General features: G+C 41.2%; 1 pseudogene; it reads left to right on the forward strand.

Moving 5' to 3' along the window:
• Positions 1-1377: 1377 nt before the first annotated feature.
• The window catches only part of LOC117713806 (uncharacterized), a 59118-nt pseudogene continuing 37054 nt past the window's right edge, over positions 1378-23441 (forward strand).

Here is a 23441-nt window from a genome sequence, read left to right on the forward strand (position 1 = left end):
GCTGTTGACAGTTAATGACTTCTGAAGTAGAAAAGCTAGTTTTATTAAAGGGTTTGCCTCCTGGTCGGTAGAGCATGCTCTATTAGATGGTTTCATATCCAGGGTTACATGAACAGCACAAATTGAACTCAGTGGGTTATTTAAAGGGATTGCTGGGGGAGGGGGATGAATCTTGGAGGAATTAAAGGGATGAATGTGATCAATATACATTGATGGAACTAGAGAGATGGCTCAGCAGTTAAGAGCACTTGCTGTTCTTACAAAGGATCTAGGTTCGGTACAGTACCAACCCCAGGTGGCTCACACTACCTGAACTCTAGTTCTAGGGTATTCAAGGCCCTCTCTGGCCTCTATGAGTACCAGGCACATATACAGTGCACATGCATACATGCAAGCAAAAGACTCATCCATACAAAATAAAACTAAACAAAATACATTGTATAAAATCCTCAAAAAGAGTTGATAAAATAGTATTTTAAAAGCCACACATTGGATCATTGTATTCCTCTGCTCCAAAGCATCCCAAGTTACCTCATATCACTAAAGGGATACCCCAAAGCCTTCCTTGTGACCTGAAAGTTAACCTGAAAGCCAACAGCAGGTAGTTCTCTGGATCACAACGTCAATGCTTCATGCTGACCACACAGGCTTCCTTTCCAGCCACTCCCTAGGTCACACTCCTTCCCAGTGTTCACACTGTACAACTTCTTGGATTCAATCTGTTGTCACTTTGCCATAGAAGCTTACCCTGCCACTTCCTGCCACACTCTGCATCTCATTTCCTCTTATCTACCTTCACCTCTCTTACTCTTATTCACAGAACCTACAGCTTTCTTCCATTTACTATTGTTTACTTCACACAGGTATAGACCGCCTCTGACTGCTCCCATGGGAAGGTCACCTCCATATAGGCAGGGACGTTTGTCCCTGAGCTCCCTGCTATATCCTCCACACTTAGAGGAATGTTTGGCAAGTGATGGGTACACAATAAACATCCTCCAGGTGGGTAACACAGTAGATGTGTGAATGAAACAACGTATCAAATGAAACAGGTGTGAAACTGTTAAGGGAGACAGCTATCACTAAAGGCAACATTACATCGAGGTAACAGCAGGATGGTTTGTTACTTGGTCTCAAATGAATCTTTGTTTCCTAGTTGACCTTCCTGTTTAATGTTTCTTTTCCCCTTAACATGGCACGTCTAAGCAAAGATCCTATCACCTACAAAAGAGTTCCATTTTCTAAACAACATCTCCATTCTTATAATGTAGCTTATGTGGAGTTTCCCAGGTAACTAAGCTTCTCAGCACATAATTCCATATTAACTTAAGATAGGCAATACTGGACAACCAAGATATATCCTGCTGGCTACATTCCATGGGTGAGGATTCAGCTTCCAGAAAATACCATGAATTTGTTTCCGAGGAAGTCTGCAGTCACCAGTTTTATGAGAAAATAGACACAGAGCTTGGCGCGGGTGCCCCCATCCTGACCAAAAGGAGAGGTGGAGTGCAGGAAGCAATCGCTACTGACCCATGCTCTTCCCAGATAAAAATGGACTGCAGAAGACCAGGTATGTAGTTAAATAGTGGACACCTACTTAAGGTCTGTAGGATCTGGATTTGATTACTGGCACTGAAAGAAATAAATGAATAAGCGAATGAATGAATGAATGAATGAATGAATGAACAAGTGAAAGAGGATTATAAACACTAAGAAGCCATTTTGTAGCTATGAAGGGGAAGCAGAGGAGAAGAGAAAGGGGACAATTACAACAGACTAATTTTGTCATGGAGCTTGTGGATTGTTCTGGATAAGTGTCCAGTCCCCTACGCCACAACTCTGTCTGCTCTCATGTGGTCTTATTATTCAAATAAAAAAGTCCAGAAGCTGTTCATTCAAATTGTATCGTAGGAACAGCTCTGGATTTCTAACTATCCAGAGTAATTTTTAATCACTTGTTTTATAGCTTTGCAAAACTATGGAAAATTCTGTTCTCCAGACAGTTAGCACATTACAGGCTTTTGGAAACCTAAAAAGATATACATGGTATCATACAGTGGCCTCTAAATTTCTATATTATTGGTTGCCATCTAAAATGCACACATACAACCTCATTAGACAGTAAATGCTATGTTGACAGGAACAGTGTCTTGGTTTCTGCTCTAGCTCTAGCTATTGGCACTGTTTGTTCCCTAAGATGGGTGATTAATGGTGAGAACACACTCCTCTGGGCTCCGTGCAGCCTTTGGTTATAGAACAGCATCGAAGTCTCAGGATATGAATTCAAGATAAACACACCTGTGCCACATTCATTAATACCACACTATAAGAGCATCTCATTCCTCTATGAAGTATTTATTCTATGCTGGGAGGTTTCCTAGGGGAAAGTTATGTATGAGACCTGGTTACAACTGAATCAAGACTATGGCCAAACCAGGGAACAAGCTCATGTGACTATATTTATAAGACGTGGGTCTTAGTAAAGGAGCTTGTAATGCCTGCAGTCAAGCAAGTTATAAAGAGAAGTTTGGTTTGGCCTGTAACTGTACATAAAACTGGGTAGCTACATCTGGTTTGCTAGTTGGCTCAGATAGTGAAGGAGAAAGAAGTAAGCACGTGGAAGGAACACATGTGTAAGAGTCACAGAAGAGAAATGCACCACCGCCTTTATAACAACTAAGTCTCAAGGAACCCAGTTCCACCAACGTTCATTCTTACAAAGTCAATTTCCACTCAAGGGAACTACCCAGGTCTCTCAAGAATGTCAGCAATCCATTCATGAGGATCCTGCCATAAGACTGGATCGCCTCTCCTGACACCCTTTCTTTAAGACCCCACCACCTCTCAATAGCCTTACTCTGGGGGCCAAATTTCCAGCACATGAAAATTTAGAGAACACCGTATCTAAAACCATAGCACCATAAGAACCTCTGTGTTGGGCCTAACACGAGGTCTAATCTCCATTCCACCTTCACCCTTCAGTCACATACACAGGTGGAGGGTGGGAACAGGCCCTAGAGAGATTTACATACTAATGAGGTACCTGAAGGCCAGAGGTGGAGCCATTAAACATTCCTCCCCAGCCCCTCCTCCCTTCTCCTCTCCCCTTTTAACTCAGGTCGATCCTGGGTTTAGGGGGATATGCATCCAGATCCATCCACCATCCGCCATGTGAATAAACCAGTTTTGGAAACCCAAGGGCTTCCTCGTGTGTTGGGGCCGTGCCGCTATGAGGAACCGTGAGGAGCCGGGGAGAGGCTTTTAGTTAATGAGCAGCCGGGCCCAACTTCCAGCTGGAGGAACCCAGAGCGTTCCCAGCCAGTACCCACAGCATGGCGGGAGGAACCCTGGGATCCCCAAGCCTTTTTTTCCCAACACCTCTGCATCCTTTCTTCCCTAGAAAACCTTCTGGAAGATGGGCAGTGCCTCTTAATATTTGCTCAGTCTGATCAGAAATCCCTCTAAAGAGAAGCATAGCCTGACATGGAGAAAAGGGGAAGAAATACTGTTTGTGTCTGTGTGTTCAAATAGACATACACAGGGGAATCTGCACTTAACAACAACAACAAAACTCCCCCACCACCACCATTGAAAAGCTCCCTCCAACCCAGAAATGGTGCTCCTTCTTTCCCACTCTCCTTCAAGATCGATTTTTTTCTCCCAGTACCCAGGTGGGTGCTTTGGGAAAAACACTCTCACCCAGGGTTTCTGACATGCTGTAGTATGTTCAGCTCAAGATATATTAAGATCCATTTAGGACAGCCTTGGGATTTTGTGTAACAGCCACTCCTTCCTACGATCCCAGAGGTTCTGCTCATACAAATATGGCACCTCAAATATCCCCTTGTGTCCCAGAGGATGCCTGGACATAGTCTTTACATCCATGGTCCATTTTACTAAGTTTAACTGTCACCATCAAATGTAATGTTTCAGTCAAACAATTCAAACTAAAATTAGCCTGCTTTTATTCACTCTGTAAGGGTTCCTAGGAACCACATCACCCAGGTCTGCTTATCATAGATTAAATGATAATACTGGAGCCCAAAAAGGTATGCCAACTAACATGGCGTACTGCACCACATGGTGGCCACGCCAGCACCAGGCCTGTGCCTCCTTGTTCCCTCTCCAAGGCTCTTTCTGCAGCAGATGTCTTGGCTTTGGTGTAAATAAATTTAATGAGGCATTTCCTAGGAACAGAGAGAGGAGGAAGGCAACTAAGTGGGTATTGGATTCCTGAAGTAGGTAGCAAGGCTTAGCCAGAAAATGAGTAGACCCAATTCACAAATCTTGCCTGGGGCTAGACCTTTATACATTTAATATAGTATGGTAGAGATAATGGATCCACTCAGTCCTTTCTCCCTTTCCAGGGACCAAATCTGCCTGCTCTTCTCGATGGTCAGATAGAAATGATATGCAGGGCAATGGCATTTCATATACATTGTGCCCTTGATGTCCCAAGGCACATGTTCCTGGAGGGTTAGAATTCTTTAGCCGACTTCCCGTCTACTTCTCCTTCTCACACCAATGACTTGTACCCAAGAGTGTATATCTATTATAATTGCTACCTAAAGAGAATAAGAATTACAGATAAGTAATTTTCTTTTTCTAATCTAACCCCCTGGAGGCACTTTAGCAGTTAATACGGACGATGACAGGCATTTCTGCAATAATTTATACCATTCCATTTTTCTTAATCATGGATTTTTGCATCTCTTACGTCACCTGCTTAAAATGGAAGTGGACGTGTATGTGTGTGCCGGTGTGCTTTTATGTGTGTGGGTGTGTACATGTGTGTGTGCATGTGTGTATGCTTTTATATGTATTTGTAAAGTGTTGAAAATGCCCACAGGATCATGTGAAATGTACATGAGCATTTAACTGCAGACAACTCCTCTTGAAACAGTTGACAACACATGTCTGTGGGACGCTCTATCTCAAGTATGAAACATAAAAGGTTAAGACACAGACCTTTATTGTTACTTGTCTTTACTGAGAAAAATCTTCCTTAAGGAGGCATAGTGTGAAACATTTGCATCCTGCAACATAGGAGACAATTTAGGAAATGCCTGAAGGGGGCATAATTTAGTTTTTTGTTATTGTTATTGTTCTCACATTTAGCACAATTCCTGATGCATGAGAATATATCAGTAAATATTGTTGGTTTGCACTGAATTCACTAATAACTGTTGAACTGGGACAGAATTCTGACCCCACACTTAACCTCCATCCCTACTCCTTCAAATGCAGCTTGCTGCAGCCAGCCCTGGAGGATCCAGGCCAACCAAGGGTTTCTTATCAGAAGCATTTCCAGGTCCTACAAAGGATCACCTGAGATCTAAAATTGTCACTGGAAACAACATTAATGAATCATGAGTTCAATTTAGTGGGTCAACAAATGAGGTCTTATGGGACTGCCCACAATGGTCTCAAATGGAGTGAAAAAAAAAAAAAAAAACCACTTTTCTCAGTGTCAGAAAATGAACTCAGTTTAAGAAGTTCCTTATTTTCTTGTCTGGATCCTGTGCATGTGGCCATATAGGACAAAGAATCTTTGCTTATGAAATTAAGCAAAGGATCCCAAGATGATGGGTTCATCCTAGAGTATCTGGGTGCATGCTAAATGTGATGGCACATGTCTTTGTAAGAGAGAGGAAGAGGAACATTAGGGACAGAAAGGAAAGGACGGGTCCATCTGACTATAGTCAGAGACTTCTGGGGAATGACCACAAGTTAAGGGATAACATGGCCAGAACATACAGGCAAGATTCATCTCTGGCACTCTGGAAGTAGCTCTGTATACACCTTGATTTTGAACTCTGGGCTTTAAAACTGTGAAGTAAATACATTTCTAATGTTTTGGTTTTATTTTGCTAATTTTTAAGTCCATATATAAGGTTCACTGTGGTGTTTCCATACATATATGTCACATACAAGGTTCGCTATGGTATTTCCATGCATATGTGTCAGTACACTTTAATATTGCTCATCCATGCCCACTTCTGTTGTTTTAAGCTATTAGGTATTAAGTATTTGTTATAGCAGCATTTAAGAAAACAATAGAGACCCTGGTCTAAACAATCTACATTCATGAGTATTAAAAGCTCCAGGGAAAGCTTTGTCTTCTCCAAGTCTTCATGTGAGCCCCGACGAGTGATGCTTGTTCTCAGTAGCATGTGTAACATTTCTGAAACGCTTCAGTTTCTTATAAGAAGCTTAAACATTCAAAGACCTGAAAGCTGATGCAGCCGAGGGAAGGAAAAACAAACTCCATGCATCCATTCACTCGGACTCACCACTACCCACAACCAAATAGTCTGCCTCAAATGGTTCCTTTCAGAAACTCGACACTCAGTTCAGGAAATGCTTTGTTGAAATGTCTGGGTCTCCATATATACTTAGAATTAGGCTTTTTTACACCTTAAGGATGAATTGCCCTTTAGACTTCTCTTTAGTCACTAAAAGTTGGGGGTGGGGCTTGGAGAAGGCTAGAGATGTAGAGCACTTACCCATCATGCATGAGGTCCTGGGTTAAATTCCTAATCCAATGATAATAATAATAATAATAATAATTATAATTTATCAGGAATCAGTTCTCCAGCCTTTCTGTCCTCTTTCCTGAGTTAGTCTAAAGAAGCATTGTGTTTACAGGTGTCCATACATGAAGCTCTACTGATCGTGCTACATACTCATTGTAGGCTTTACCCCTGGGTCTATCAAAACTGAATAAAATATACTTCAATTACTTAAGGGTAAAATGAGATTATATGAGTGTATAACAAATGCTTTATTCTCTTCTTTTGTTTGGTTAGGGGTTTGCTATGCAAACCATCCAAGTCACGTGAAGACTTGGAGAAGACAAAGTTGCCCCAGGTTCTGATATAAGCAAGACAAGTCCTCCTCACAAGCATTGAATCCAACCCCTAGATCCTCCCACTGTCCTATTTGTGTCAAGAGCAATCCTTGCTCTAATTTCTAAGTAGCTATCATAGCTTAAAGTGGTTGTCTTCCTTCAGGTGTTTCCCTAGCTTTTCATGAGGGCCATGTGCATATCATGTTGACCTCCATGGGAAATCACAGCAGGCAAGACACTAACTCCCACACTGCATCATCATTGCTCTGGTTAATGCTAGAATGTTTAGGGTAATGCATAGTAGTCACTCAATAAACAGAAAACTAATGGAATTAAGAAGGTAGTTACAACTAGACTATAGGGATAGTCAGCAACTGGAGGAAAATAGAAGCAGACGTAATAATTGTGACAAAACAAAATCAACAAGGGAATTGCTTTTCTAACCAGTGTGACCCATCCCCTATACTTTTTGAGAAGACAGAGGAAAAGAGAGGAGGGAGTGAGAAAGATCATGACAAATGAGATTTTCCAAACTGCATACAGCCTCTCCTTACTGATAGGTTAGTGTTCAAAACATTTCAACAGTGCCGTCCCCTTGACCCTACTCCCAGCAAAAGTCACAGCAAATTGAAATTGGAAAGAGGCTACTATCATTCATCAAACTCAGTGGATGCTGATGGGTTGCTCACTTCATCCTGGTGACACTGTCTGTGAAATCATTTCTGCACACAGGGGTGGTCCAATGGGATGCTGCAAGAAGCCCTTGGAGAAAGAAGACAAGAGAGATTAGCTGGACCCCACACAGGGTAGATGGGTACAGAGACATTGACCAAGACCACTGCAGTATATGTATTTATTCACCCCCTCCTTTCTTCACATGTTCGCTCTTTGGAGAGCTGAGGGTCTAGCCTGAGCTTCATGCTAAGGGCATACTTGACTTCCAAACTGACCTCCTACACCCTGGATCCACTTTTAAATTCAAAATTCTTCTGGATTTAGCCCCGCCCCCAGAAAAATCATAGGATACAAAACTTTGCACATTATAGAAACAACCCTAAATTCTGGATTGCCTGCCCCTCGTTAGCTCTGTTACCTTACTGTTGAGGCCCACATTCTGCCTCAACACTTTGCCTCAACACTTTTGGGGCTAAGTGCTCTGGTCAAGAGAGAGTGTGGCTCTTGGGGCAAGAGACGCGAAGAATGGCGACAAGACAGGGTGTGATTCAGTCTCTTCTATTTTCTCAAGTCTCTCTTATTGAAGGGAATTCTGAGGTATTTATATACACAAGCAGGAGAACACAGGTGAAAACATTTTACCACGTGCACCATACAGCTGAGGTCACTAAACAGCAAAACAAGGTATGTGGGATAAACAATATATTTATCAGAGTGTGCTTCAGCTGTTATAGGCTTTTGACAACCAAGTCTTTCATCAGGGTATATGGTTCCAGATGGCTGCAAAGTTGATCTAGCCGCTTTCTACTAAAGTCGGCTCCCAACAGGTCCCCCTTTTTAAATTTTTTTTTTTCAAAAGGGAAGGCTGGGAAAACTTACGGAAACCGTGCCTGTCCTAGGTTGGAACAAAGGACCCCAGTCTCACTTAAGATGGTGAGGCCTCCCTTATTTTAGGGGCAAGGGTCTCGATATGCTCTCTTACCAGTCATTGGCTAACCGGCTTAGCGCATAAGTTAGGGGTTAATCCTCGTCAATCTTGATGACAGAGTTTTCAGAGTCCCCCTACTTCCAGCCTGTAATAGCGGACCTGTATGGGTTTCATTTGTTATCTGTTGCCGTACCAAAGCCATCAGTTTGTTGAACAGCATGAGCCCGAGAGACAAAAGACTTAATATCTAAACTATTGATATAAAAGCAACACTCTTTAAGGCAACACACAACTTCCCCTGTTGGAGAAGTGAAAGGTCTAAGCCTTGTACCCACAAATTTATACCAATGAAATCCTTGAATTTTGCATCAGCTTAGTAACAATTATACAGATAAAGACAGCCTAATATTAACCACCTCAGTCCCCAAGTCCAGGGAATTGGGGCACCAACTCTTCATTAACTTCTTCAAGCTGAACATGGGCGTTGACTTTTAGAAGAGGAATGAGGGGAAGGGTAAATTGATAAGCATCTGAAGTGTGTCTTAACTGCATCCAGCTGGAAGTCCAGGGCATCAGTGAACATGCAGGTGATAAGATTCATTCTCCAAGACTGTGTATTCTGTAATATACAAATCTCAAAACAAGTTTTAGTATCAAGATAATTATTTTGATTCTCTGGAATCTAGTGTTCTGGAGGCCTACCTCTGTCATGTCTGATCCATATAATTCTGGAAGACACAACTACTACCTTGATGACCTCATCAGAAAACTCATAGAAAAACTTTTTCCAAATTAGCCTTTCCTTAAGCCAGTAACCAGAAAAACCTTTACATTGAGTTTTTATCCAGAAAAATATACCTATATAGCTCAGAATCACACCCATTTTGAAAGTTAAATCAATTAACATTATCATTCTGCTTAGCTCTCTGTCTAGAGCAGCCTTCTATTTATTCCTCGCATCTTTAAAGCCTTTTTCATCTGTTTTTACTCACTTATTTCTTGCCCCATTTTTGTTACTATAACCTTTATCTATCTGTTTGGCTCTCTTGACTCAGAGCAGCCTGCAATTTACTCCTTGCATCTTTAAATCCTTTTTCATCTGTTTCTATTTACTTATTTCTTGCCCCGTTTTTGTTACTATGCAATCACCTTTGTTTCACTTCCGAATTCAGCCAGCTCCGTCAGTCGACTGGTTCTCCAGCGCAGGGTGTCTTCCACTGTATCCCGCTTACTGGAGTCCCTGTTCAGACGCCACTAATGTTGAGGCCCACATTCTGCCTCAACACTTTGCCTCAACACTTTTGGGGCTAAGTGCTCTGGTCAAGAGAGAGTGTGGCTCTTGGGGCAAGAGACGCGAAGAATGGAGACAAGACAGGGTGTGATTCAGTCTCTTCTATTTTCTCAAGTCTCTCTTATTGAAGGGAATTCTGAGGTATTTATATACACAAGCAGGAGAACACAGGTGAAAACATTTTACCACGTGCACCATACAGCTGAGGTCACTAAACAGCAAAACAAGGTATGTGGGATAAACAATATATTTATCAGAGTGTGCTTCAGCTGTTATAGGCTTTTGACAACCAAGTCTTTCATCAGGGTATATGGTTCCAGATGGCTGCAAAGTTGATCTAGCCGCTTTCTACTAAAGTCAGCTCCCAACACCTTACACAAGTAACACCAACTTAAGGTGGTTACAGTGAGCCAAGGTGACCTCTGTCAACACATATGGCACAGCCATTGACTCCCTAAAACCTTACAATTGTATCAGTTACTCAAGTTACTCTTTAGCCTAGCAACATGTAAGACAAATTATTAAGTTAAACTTTCATCAGATATTAACTATCATGTCGCTCTGTGAGGTAAAACTGATAAATCATGCTCCATCCACTCCAACCTGCGGACCTCCTCCAGCTTCCTAAGCTGGGATGTGGAGCATTGGGTGCCTCTCTAGGGCTCCCCACCCCCATTTTACTGGCATTTCAGTTAGAGACGCAGAAACACTAGAAGCCTGTCTTGGGATTCACTTGGAAATGGATTTAAGTGGTCTTCTTGCTATCTAGTAAGAGGCATGGCCCTTCAGAGATGATATGCTGGATGGTGGTTGTGCCACCCAGTACTTAATCCCAGTACTTAATTTAGGAGGGCAGCCTGGTCTACAGAGTGAGTCCCAGGATAGCCATGGCTACACAGAAAAATCCTGGTCAAGTTAAAAAAAAAAAAGGTGGGGGGAGTAACATTCATGTGGAGATGAATAGTCATGACAGAGAAGGAAGAGCCCAGTTTCTTCTATCTGTTCCGGTCTTGCATCTTTCCGTTTCATGAGCCATCTTCATCTGAGGGCTCCCGAGCCAGACCCTTCTCCTCTCCCCACCTTTGCTTTCCAATGGCGCTTTGCCTGGAGCAGACTTTTCCTATCCCTAACCTGAGGTTTTGTCTGTTCTTCAAGACTCCAGATATATGCCTTCTTTCTCACAAAGTTCCCGTCTGCCTCCTGGGAGTCAAGCTCTCTTTCCGGGATGCCTTAGACCTTGGTTTTTACCCTTTGTGTAAAGTTTCTCTTTGTGCTTGTAGTCGTTCAGCCTAAGTCTTGTCCTCAAAGGGAATTTTCCTAAAGAGGCAGTCCCTCCCTCCCTCCCTCCCTCCCTCCCCCCCTCCCCGCTCCCATATCATTTCCTCACAGGGTCATCACACCTCAAGTGCTTAAAACAGTAATCTTGGGTGGCTGAACCAATAACAAATTCTATGTATTTGTAAACTACTTTTCTGTGAATTGTCAGTCACCACTCGGCAAGTGAGAAATTTAGATTATCTGAAGGAAACCAGAACTTCTGCTTTCCATTCATTTTCTATACAGTAGAAAAAAAAAATCTACATGTGTTTACCAACCAAGTTAGGAAGGTGTTTAATGGCTGCCTTCACTGTTTCAAATATTTCATAGTTTCTCATTTTCTGTGCAGAAAAGTAAATTAATTTAATTATGTCACTTGCTAGCATGAGACAGCTCTGGGATTTTGTGTAGGAGAAATCAACGTAACCACTGGTTTCATTAATTCGATGGTGGAAAATGTGTCAAAATATCACCTGTCTTTGTACACACCAGCGAATTGACTGCATTTTTCCTCTTTTAATTTGTTTGGGGTCCTACTAAACACAACTCATCTACCTAGTTTCCCAATTATCTCTATAAATCCTCAGAGTTCTGTTTCAATGAAAAAAAAAAAAAAGAAAAAAAAAAACTTTAATGTTTTAAGAATATTCAATATCAACTTTTTCAAAGTTATAAATGGAAAATAATGTTTCTTTTAAATGCTCATAGATTATGAAATTGAGCCAACATATAATTTCTGCTGTCTCGGAAGAAAGGCATCCCCGACATCTTGTGTAAGCAGAACAGAACCCTTCGCTCCAATACATTGTTCCAGGCATGGAAGTGAATTCTCTACCAAGGACGAGGTGAGGAATAAGCCTGGTTATGGGTAAGGTCAATATCTCCTCATCCATCTAACCTGCACAGAGACAGTTTCTTAGCATCATACTATGAGGGTCTCTTGGTAGTGCAGATTCTCCACAGGGAGAATCAAGGCACCGTGGTGCTACTCATGGATATTTTATAATTTGTGTATTCTGTGTGTGAAGAGAGTGTTAACAATCTTGAAAGGAAGATACTTTATTTCAGTCCTGCAATCTAGCCCTGTCTTCTTCTACACTGTAGAAAAATCTACAGGCTCTAACATGTGGTGTATATGATAGTATCTGTCTTAAAATTCAGGACATCAGGCTAGAGAGATAGTTCTGTGAGTTAGAGCCCTGCTGCTCTGGCAAAGGAATTAAGTTTTATTCCCAGAATCCATGTCAGGTAGTTCACAACCACTACAGCTCCAGCTTCAGGAGATGTAGCACCTTCCTTGGACCCTGCAAGCAGCTACACTCTCTCAACCACACGCAAACTATATACATACATAATTTTAAAAATAAATAAAATCCTTTAAAAATTCAAGATACTCCCCCCCCCCATTTTTGAGAGGTTTGTAAAATATAGTTTTAAAAACTCATATTTTAGAGAAAATTAATTTTGATGTCAAAACTGTGACTTAGTGATTAGTGCCATTTCATCAGTACTGCTCTCCATGATATTTGAGTGCCCTCAATCTCTCTTTAGTAATAAAGTGTCTTCTGCCAAAAACATTCAATGACAACACAGCAGATGGCAGGACATGGCAGGACACAGCAGTCAGCTACACACCTCCACTGGGTGTAGTCCTTTTACCTTCCTCTTGCACTCACTACTGTTAATACGGAAGAAAGAAGCAATGTGGGCAAGATGTCACAGCCAGGAGTTCCAGGCCTTCATTTGTCCATAGGAGCACTATAAATAAATAAATAAGTAAATAAATAAGTAAATAAATCCAACAAAAACTTGAGCGTGATCTAAATAACTAATGTATCTCTGGAAACCAGACAAATATCTAAACCTTATTTGTTCAACTTAGGTATCCATAAAGATCAATGAAAAAGGTGTAGCATACACACACACACACACACACACACACACACGCCATATGGATACATACATGTATATCCCATTGAATATTATTCAACCACAGAAGAAGACTAAAATTCTACCATTGGTGGCAACAGTATGAAAGTGGAGGACATTGTGTTGAGTGACATTGATGGGCTGGACAGAGAAAGATAAACAAGCACATTCTCACTCATATGTGGAGGCTACAAAGGGTCACCTCAAATAGACAGCAAGTTGAATAGCAGTAATTAGAATCTGGTGAGGGTTTTGGTCAAGGGAATGGTGGAGAAAGGATGGGTAATCATCACAGAGATGCCATGAGATAAAGCAAGAGTAATTTCTAAGGTTTTATAGACCAGGAGACTTAACTATAATTGGCGAGAGCTAACTGAATATTTCAAACACCTGGTATGATTTTGAATATCTAGTAGGATTCCCCAATACAAAGACATGATGTCTGAAGTGGCATGTCAGTCACCTGGTGTGGTCATTGTACATGGTGTGATTCAACTGAAATGAAACATTATGCCATGCGTATAATTAATTACTATGTCAATTAAAATGTAAATATATGTTAAGCAAAACCAGTTGGATATTTTTGGTTCAATATAGACAAGAAAAGAAAAACCTATTCAAAACAGGGGGAAATGGCATTTTTTGTTCTCACTTGTCTGGTGTCCTTCCCAGGCAAACAGAGAGGAAGAAGTGCCCCCAGTCAGTTCCATGTTGGGCAAGAAGGGGCCAAGTGGAACTTAACTGCAATGCTGTGAAGTGTCTGTGGCCACCCAAAGGTCCCTGACTGAATTAGAGACAGAATCAAAATGATAGCTCGGCACATCACTCATAGCACCAGAAGGAACAGAGGTGGCTGTGTGGTTCTCGGTGTTGGGCAACTGTAGGAAAATTACAGCCCCACACACGTGGAAAATGAAATTTCCCAGCAGAGGAACACAAAAGCACATCTGGGACTCAAGAGTGAGACTCTAGACACTAAGACATTGGAATGCAATTATGGATATACAGATTTGTTTAAATAACACACACAAAGCCACACAGAATATTTGCCTGGAAAGGACTTTAGAAGACATCTTGCCTTACTCACGGCTAACCCCAAAGTTCCCCACACCCCACAGTACCCAGCCAATAAAACACTCCACACAATACCAGCCTATAGAAATTGAGAGGCGCTGATTTTTTCTAAATGTTCATGTTTCAACAAAACATCCCAAGGCATTCAAAGACACAGAAAAACATGGCCCATTCAAAAATAGAATAAACCCTCCCTGAAGAAACAAGGGCTTTGTCTAACTATAAGAAACGTTAAAAAGAACAGTCTTAAAGACACTCAAGCAACGAGAGGAAAACACGAACAAAGAGCTAAAGGAAATGGGGAAATGACTTACTAATGTGAACAAAATATGAATATCAACAGAGATAGAAATTATTTTTTAAATGGAGTTGAAAAAAATACAATAACTAATTTATAAGTCTCGATAGAGAAGTTTTAAACAAGGCTCCAACCAGCAAGATAAGAACCAGAAAACTCGAAGATGAGTTATACAAAATTTTCAAATTTGAGAAACAAGAAAAAAAAAATGAGCAGAGTTGAAGAGACTTCAGAACATCTGAGGGAAAATAAAGAGAGAAATCCAAAAGGAGGAAAGAAAGGGCCAGTGATGTAGCTGCGAATGGCCAAAATGCTCCCACAAGTGAGGAAAGACAAATCCATGACTCTAAGGGAGTCAACAAACTCCAAGTAATATAAACTCAGAGTCTAGTACAAATGTGCGTCAAAGTAACTGTAGGCACTCTGGCAATGGAAGCAGCAGGGCAACTGACTCATCACCGAGTCTTGAAAAACTTCAAAAAAAACTACTGGCAACTATCCTGATAAAGAACCTTACAGGCCAAAGGCAACCACCTCTTCCTCTGTATGAAATATTTAAAGTACAGCAATTGGGGACCTGTCAATTGAAAATTCTATGGCTATAGTGAGTGACAAAAGCATCCTTCAAAGATGAGGGGGAAAAACTACATTCCAGGACAAACAAAAGCTGAGGGTGCTTATTATCACCAGAAACCACAAGAAAGACCATGAAGGAGTCCTTCGTGCTAAAATAGAAAGACAAAATAAAAAGTTCTGAGAAAGGTAAACACTGAAAAATCATTATTAAAGTCATACTGTTGTAACCTTTATAATTCTTTTATTTTCTTCATGGGTCAAAACACAATATCCATAAGAAATAACTGTGAGTCTACGTTAATAAATATACATTATGTAAAATTGTCATTAATGACATCACAATGTAAGGTAGGTGGAGTTGTAAAGGGGTGGGGATTTGTATGCAACTGAAGTCAAGTCAGTTTCAGTTTAAACTAGTTTGTGCTAACTTCAGAATGTTATAATGTGACGTTTGTGGAATATGGCACACACCATGTCTAAAGAATACACACAAGAGGGTACACATAAGAGGATCAAATATATTATTAAAATTAAATCAACTAAACACTGAGGAAGGCAGCAACTGTGGAAATGGGTGTGTCAAATGTCTATAAGATGAACAGAAAATAAATACAAAAAGGCTAAAGCAAATTCATATCCAGCACCACAAAAAGAGAGAGGGGATGTAAATCAGTAGATTGCATTAAATAAAAATGAATGGAATCCAGCTATGCCCTATAAGAGAGTTGCTACAGGTGTAAAGATGTGTGCAGAGTAAAAGGGAATGCAACATCCAGGCTGCTGTGACCATCAACCAGTAACTCATCAAAATGACCATCACAAAGGGAAAGAGAAGCATATGCTATACATTCTCCAGGCCTTTGTGAAAACAAGTCATTCTGTTAGCCACACCCATGTGAATCTGTAAGAAAGGTGATATGGTTGACATAAGGAAATGAAAGCCCTCTAAGAGCCCTTACTGAAATGGATGAAAGAAAATGATGAGAAAAAAGAGAGAGAGATAAAGATAAAGGAAGACATCTGGGTTCAACTAAGAGAAACTTGCAGCATCCAGAGAAGCAGACCTTTTGAGAACTAATGGGGAGGAGTCGGTTCTCTGTGAATCAATGGTTAACGTACAAAAAGAAATAAAGGACCTAAGTGGTAAAGTGCTTCTCTTTGAAAACAAATGAGAGGATAAAAAAGATAGAAAGTAAATAATAAGATGAGGGATGGCAATCCTAGTGCCAGACGAAAGAAGCCTGTAGTCCCAAGACACAAGACACAAGGAAGAGCATCGTGTAGCAACAAAATACACCAAGTAATCCAGAATATGAATTGTAGAATTTCAAGCATCAAACACTAACGGTCTAAGTCACGTGGAGCAAGTAGCAATAGATCTGATGTATGATCAACTCTATAATACTAATTGGAACCTTCCACGGAGCAAATTCAACATAGATAGTATAACTAGATAGAAGATTGGGGAGAGAACACTGACATGAACAGTCACTCGTGTATGTGTGAGAAGCAACCCATCAAACAACAGCAGAATACACGCTTTCCCATGTGCATATGAGAGCTTCATCAGTATAGACCACTCCTAGAACATAAACAGGTTTGTACAATATATGAAGATCTGGAGTCAAGCATGGTAATATGTTCTCCAATGCCTTGGAGGTAGAGACAAAAGGATCAGGAGTTCAAAGTCATCCTCTGCTACTTAGGGAGCTAGAGGCCAGCCTGGGCTGCATGAGACCTCTCACAAAAGAAAGTAAAAAGACCAGCCTCATTCAGAGTATCCTTTCTAGTCTCAGTGGGAAAATTAGAGAGCAACAAAAAGAAGAAAGTTCAACAGCGTCGAACATGCACAGAAACTTGCATGATCTCGTACAATAAAGGATCGTGATAGAAATGACAAGGAAAACACAAACAATCTTGAGATAAACAAAAAATGAAAACGTGTTCTCAATCCAAAACACTAAGATTGAAGTCATACCAGATATGCCTGTGCTGACATAAAAGGTCTCAGACCAGCAACTTAGGACTAGATTTTTCATGAACTAAAATAATGAAGTTAAATTCAAGGCCTTCATTGCCAAGTAAAGAGTAAAAACTAGAATACAAATAACGTTGGGAGTGGAAAAATGATAACAAAACCAAGAATTGATTCTTTAGGGACTCTGCAAACAGACAAACACATGGCTACAGTCACTAGAAATAGAAGAGAAAACTCATTACTATAATCAGAAACAACAATATACCTGTTACTAGGAATTTTACAGAAATTAAAAAAATTATGAGAGTTCTAAGAACAAGCCTTTGACAGAAAACTAGAAGTGTGAAAATTCCTAGAAATGAACAAAATCTCATCCTAATGAAGAAACAAATCTAAATAGATACAATCCGTAAGGAAACTAAATCAGTAGTCAAAGTCGTCCAGGAGGAATTGAGAAAGCCTGAACCATAGAGGGTCACTGATGAGCCTATAAATCTATAGAGTTATGGCTGTCTTCTCAGGACTTGGTGTTCCTCCAAAAATCATACAAAATGGCCAATAAAATTGAAAGGATGCTAATCACCATTGGTCATTATGGAAATGGAAACCCAAAACACAGAAGCAGGCCATGTTCATTCATTCATTCATTCATTTTGTGGGGCTTGCATGGGGTAGGCAGTGACATGAGTCTGGAACTCAGAGAACAACTTGTGGGACTTGGGCCTCTCCTTCCATCATGTAGGATTCAGCAATCAAGCTCAGTGGATCAGGCTTGGTGATACGTTGTCTTAATCCATGGATGCATCTTACCAACCCCTGGATGACTATAGTTACAAAGTAACAATAATAATAATATGAACAGCAAGTATTGGTGCAAATGCGGAGAAACTGGAGCCCTGTGCCCTGCTGGTAGAAATACAAAATGCTACAACTGAACTGCTGTGCAAAATGTACAACTGTGTACTGGGAAAAAAAAAGTTAAATGTGTTTATTTATTCTGTGATCCAATAACACCACTTCTAGGTGTGTTTCCTGAAGGAGTGGCAAGTGGGGGTCATAGGCAAAGACTCAAAGCTCCACACCCAAAGTGGTGCTCACAATATGCAAAAATTTAAAGCAGCCTTGTCTAGTAACAGATGCACACTAAAATGAGGAACGTGTGCAAACATGATACAGGGTTAAAATCAAAAAAAAATCCTGCCACATGGTTTGGAAAAAAAAAACATGAGCAAGGACTTTATGAAAATAAATGAGCATGTCATGACAGGGCAACCTCCATATGACGGTTGGTTGGCATGAATAGTCATGGTGGTCAAAGAACGGTGCCCAGGGTTTGGGGAGGAAGCAGAGTGAGGAACTGGTATTGAATGGGAACAGCATTTTAGGTTAGGAAGACAGGAAAGCTCTGGAGAGGGACGGTGGTGACACTTGTACCACACAGCCTCTGTCACTAAAGGGCACACAGGAAAATAGCTGAAGGAAGAAACAGACTTAAAATATCTGAACTCCAGTCAAATGGTCACCCTCAGTTACAAAAATACTGCTGCTGAAAGACTTTCATGTCGCAAAGATGGAGATGACTCATCCTTAAGAGATGAGTCAGTGTGGTATGCCTATGTGAGCTGCTTCCGGCTGCCTGTGGTGTTTATCTCATCCTGTTCCAACAGCGACCCTATCTCCATATTTTCCTCCTCTGTGCAAACATTTTTAGTAAGCTGTTAACCTGAATTTCAGAGGTTCTAAACTTGATAGCAAACAGCTTTGAGATATGATAATCAGAATGAATTTGCAGAACATTTACCTGATAACTTGGGTCACAGCAAAAAAGATCTCAGTATTACCAGGCCTTCCTGCAGAGATCGTGTCAAATTAGTCAGAATGCAGCCATGAAAGGGTAGCAGGTGGAAGTCTGGGAAGATCATGAAACTGTGTTCCCTATGATCATGGGAATGGGCACATGAATCCAGACATGTGTGGAAATTTACAGAAATGCGCACAAAATAAGAGTCAATAAAAAGAGCCCAAGAGATGATTTGGCAGGTAAAGAGGCTTGCCATCTAGCCTGTCTTAGTTAGGGTTTTCCTGCTGGGAGCAGACACCATCACCAAGGCAACTCTTACAAGAACAACATTTAATTAGGGCTGGTTTTACAGGTTCAGAGGTTCAGTCCATTATCATCAAGGCGGGAACATGGCAGCATCCAGGCAGGCATGGTGCAGGCAGAGCTGAGAGTTCTACATCTTCATCTGAAGGCTGCTAGTGGAAGACTGACTTCCAGGAAGCTAGGATGAGGGTCTTAAGTCCACACCCACAGAGACAGACCTACGCCAACAAGGCCACACCTCCTGATAGTGCCACTCCCTGGGCTAAGCATATGTAAACCATCACAAAGTCTAATTCTTCAGTTTTATGATCCACAGAACCCACCAAGTTGAAGGAAAGAAGAGACTCCTGCCAAGCTGTCCTTTGACCCCTGCACATGCATTATGGCTAGTGCACACCCAATGGCTGGTACACACACACACACACACACACACACACACACACACACACACACACTAAACAAATGTTATGAAATACTTTTTAAATGTTTTAAAGAATCAACATTTTTTCAACAGCACATGTATCCTTTCACTACTCCCACCTTTATATATCTCCCTCCTCAGAATCCACAGCCTATAGGGCCCTCTGGCTGCTAAAGTGACACTTGTCCTTCCAGAGTATATGAGGAAGAGAGAGAGCCGCTAACAATCATCCTCACGTGTCAAACACGCCATGCTATCTTTAAGCAGCTGAGAGCTAATCGGCATTAGGTATGTGATATGCCGTTCCAACCTCGGTCTCTCCCACTTCCACTATCGATCGCTCTCTGGCTTTAGAAGTGTGTACCCAATAAATATTAACCACCAGACACATGCCAGCAGCTCCCTGCTACAGAATATGCCTCTTGTCAGCTCTCCCTAGGAAATAATCAGACCTACACTTAATGTACTTGTAACAAGAGCGAAGCGCCTCCGGGATACGATGTGAGAAGCAGGAGTCAGAAACCATCTTTTCTTTATTTATTATGCTGTCATTTACTGTCATGTGGTAAAGGCCAGAGAATCTAATCCCCTTTCCTACTGGGATTAGTGTAGCTTGTCATTTTTTTTTAAATGTAGATTGTAGATTTGAACAGCACATAACTGGGTTCTGATACGGTCTTTTTGTTACCCGTATGCAATCTGAATTTTACAGAGAGTAATGAATTTGACCCAGATTGTCTTGGCTGAGCTAATATCATTTCTTTGGGCTTTCTACTCCTGGCAAAATTTGAATGTAACAGATCTGAGGGTCCGGTGGGGTGCTTGCCATGCACTTGTGAGGACCTGTGCTCAACCCCCACCCCCAGACCCCTAATAAATAAAAGGACAAGGAAGTGGGCATTGTAATCCCACACTGGTGGGGCAGAGATCAGTGGTACTTGGGCTCACTGGTCAGCTGGGTAGCCAAATTGGTGAGTTTTAAGACCGTGTCTCAAATACAAAGTTATGGCATCCTGAGAAGCAACACATGAGTTTAATACATGCTTACCCTGTATCCCCATATATATGAACATGTAAACACATGTACAAAAACATAGACATACAAAAAAACTTTTCTAAAAACTATAGCTCATATCGTCTGTGGATATGTTTAAATATATGTCCCCATCATATACACTGTTAAACGCACTTGTGTCCAATCAATACTGACAGAACCAAGCCAGACCAATGGTGGGGTTAGAAGAAAAACATATTTTGTAAAGGATCATAGGCTAGGTGTAGTTGTACTTACCTATAATCCCAGAACTTGTGAGGCCGAGGCAGGAGGATCACCCAGTCTGAGCAACGTAGCAAGACCTCACCTTATAGAAAAAGTTTCATGACAAAAGAGATGGCCCAGCAGTTAAGAGTTCACACTGATTTTTCTATAGGACAGAACTTTGATTTCCCACACCCCACTTGATGGACTGCATTTCTGTCTAGCCGCTGGGATGTCAGAGTGCCAACCCACCACTCAGAGAAGGCAAAACTCAGTCTAAGATGAGGTCTGAGTCTGTGTTCCTCAGGTCGAGAAATAGCAAGATTTGGTATGGGTACTGTGGTTCTCAAACTCCAGTGTGCCCAGACTCCACTGGGGACCACAAGGAGTTGGGAACAGAGGTCCTCGAGCCCATGCTGAGCCTGGAACTGCTTAGGGATAACTAAGTGCCAGGAGTACAGAGAAACTTCTATGGGAGACTTAGGAGTGGCTCTGTATGGTGAAGACTTCCCCCATAGCAGTCCTTGATGAAAGAGATGATTCTTGCTTGTACAGACTCTTTTATTCATGGTGGATATGGATACATACCTCTTACTTATGGTGAATCAGAGATTAAATACCTTTACAGGAAGGGGTGCCCAAAAAAAGAAACTCACTGGCTAAACACTCAAGGCCTATCTAGATACCTTATTAACATGGAGAACTCAAGGTTTTTATACTAGGTGACCAGATGTCATGGTCCTCTTAGTGGGGTATCATGGTCACATGTTCCAGGACAGGTAGTCTTGCCTACAGTTCTCAATTATGAGATTTACTGGGATTTTTGAATGTGTTTCGACCTTATCAATTCTTCTGCCTAGTGGCACAGTTCCACTTGTCCCACACCCACCCATAACAGTTAGTAATTCCAACTCCCAAACTCCAAGGATCCAATACACCCCTACACACACACACACACACACACACACACACACACACACACACCATAATTTTAAATAATAAAAATGAATCAAAAATTGTAATTAGATGTATAAACAAATTCCTATTTTCTTCAGCATTGACTTTTGCATATTCTCAAATATTTATCCTTTTTATTGCTGTGTTTCATTAGCTGTTTAGTCATGCCTCAGGAAGATGCCTCTAGTTCTAAGTAACAGTCAAAGGTTTACATTAATCCACTGAAAGATGACTTAGTAGTTCCCCTACGTGTAATTGTGCTGGAGCAGCCATATGGAATTTCCAGGGCTGCAATAAAAGAACATCACACACAAGATTACTTAAAGCAACAGCAACTTTCTGATTCACAGTTCTAGGAGAGTCTGAGCTCATGATGTCCTCCGGGACATAGGGTCTTCGAAAGCTCTAGAAAGAATTTTTCCTTGCCCCTTCAAGACTCTGGTGGTGCCAATGACTCCCCAAGCCTATCCAGTTTCTAGCTGTGTCCCTCTAAGATCCACCTTTGGTGTCATATGGCCTTCTACCTGCAAATCACACACTATTGTATGAAGACACCAGGTATACCGCATGAAGACCCCACCCCACTCATGAGTGTCCTCTTATCTACTAGATCTGTAATGATCCCATTTCCAAATAAGGGCACAGAGCAAGGTACAAAGGACTGGAATTTCCAAGTGTATCTTATAAATACCATAATTGAAGCCATAACATGGACTAAATCAACTGATTGTTCTTATTCTTATTTTTGGATGGCTCTACAATCAAATTGCGTGTGTGAGATTTATATGGGATGCAGTTCTGTCTTGATGACAAATTAAGGTCTCACTGTTCACCTGATAGCCACAATGTCCTTTCAGCTGACCTGTACTCTCCATTCAGGCTCTCTCTGGTTCTCTTGATCCTCTCCTTCTTCTCTGCTCCATCTTTGAATAATACTGCCTATCCTCAGTCTCCTGATGCTTGCCCACAACACAGTTACAAACCTCCAGTCATCCTCCTGCATTGGTTTATTTGAAACCCAATGCCAAATGCCCATGATGAGTGAAGAAGTTGTGGTTGACCTAAATAGTTCATTCTTCTTTGACAAACTAATTCCTATTTGTAGTGGTTTGATTAAGAATGGTGTCTATAGGTTTATATATTTGAATACTTGGCCCCTAGTTGGTGGAACTGTTTGGGAATGAGATGTGGCCTTGTTGGAGGAAGGGTGTCACTTAGGGTGGTCTTTGAATGAGCCCATACCATTCCTAATTAACTTGCTGCTTCAAGCTTACGGATCAATGTGTAAATTTTTAGTTACTGCTTCATTGCCATGCCTGACTGTCTGCTGCATTGCTCCCTGCCATGGTTATTGCAGATGGACCCTCTGAAACTGTAAGCCCCTGTCCCCCCACAACTGGGCAACTCTCTTTTATATAAGTAACTTTGGTCATGGTAGAAAATAGAAAAACAACTATGACACTATTCTTATCTAATTGACCTGAGTGTCTTGCTCAATCCATCTGTCTATACTTTGGAAAGGCCTGAGTTAGATATGATTATAGTGAACCCATGTGTTACAAGTCTTTCCCTCTATGTGGAATGCTGAGAAATGATAATGTTTATGAGGTAGGACTTAGTACAGAATAATGATGATGCTGGCCTTGAAAGAGCAAGCTGTAATGAAAGAACAGGTCAGGGCCAGGAAAGAAAGATCAACCATTAAGAATATACTCTTCCAGGGGATCTGGGTTTAGTTCCCAGCACCCAAGTCAGGTGGCTCACAACCATCCATAACTCCAG

The sequence above is a fragment of the Arvicanthis niloticus genome, chromosome 8 (assembly GCF_011762505.2).
Source record: "Arvicanthis niloticus isolate mArvNil1 chromosome 8, mArvNil1.pat.X, whole genome shotgun sequence".
Classification (NCBI taxonomy): domain Eukaryota; kingdom Metazoa; phylum Chordata; class Mammalia; order Rodentia; family Muridae; genus Arvicanthis; species Arvicanthis niloticus.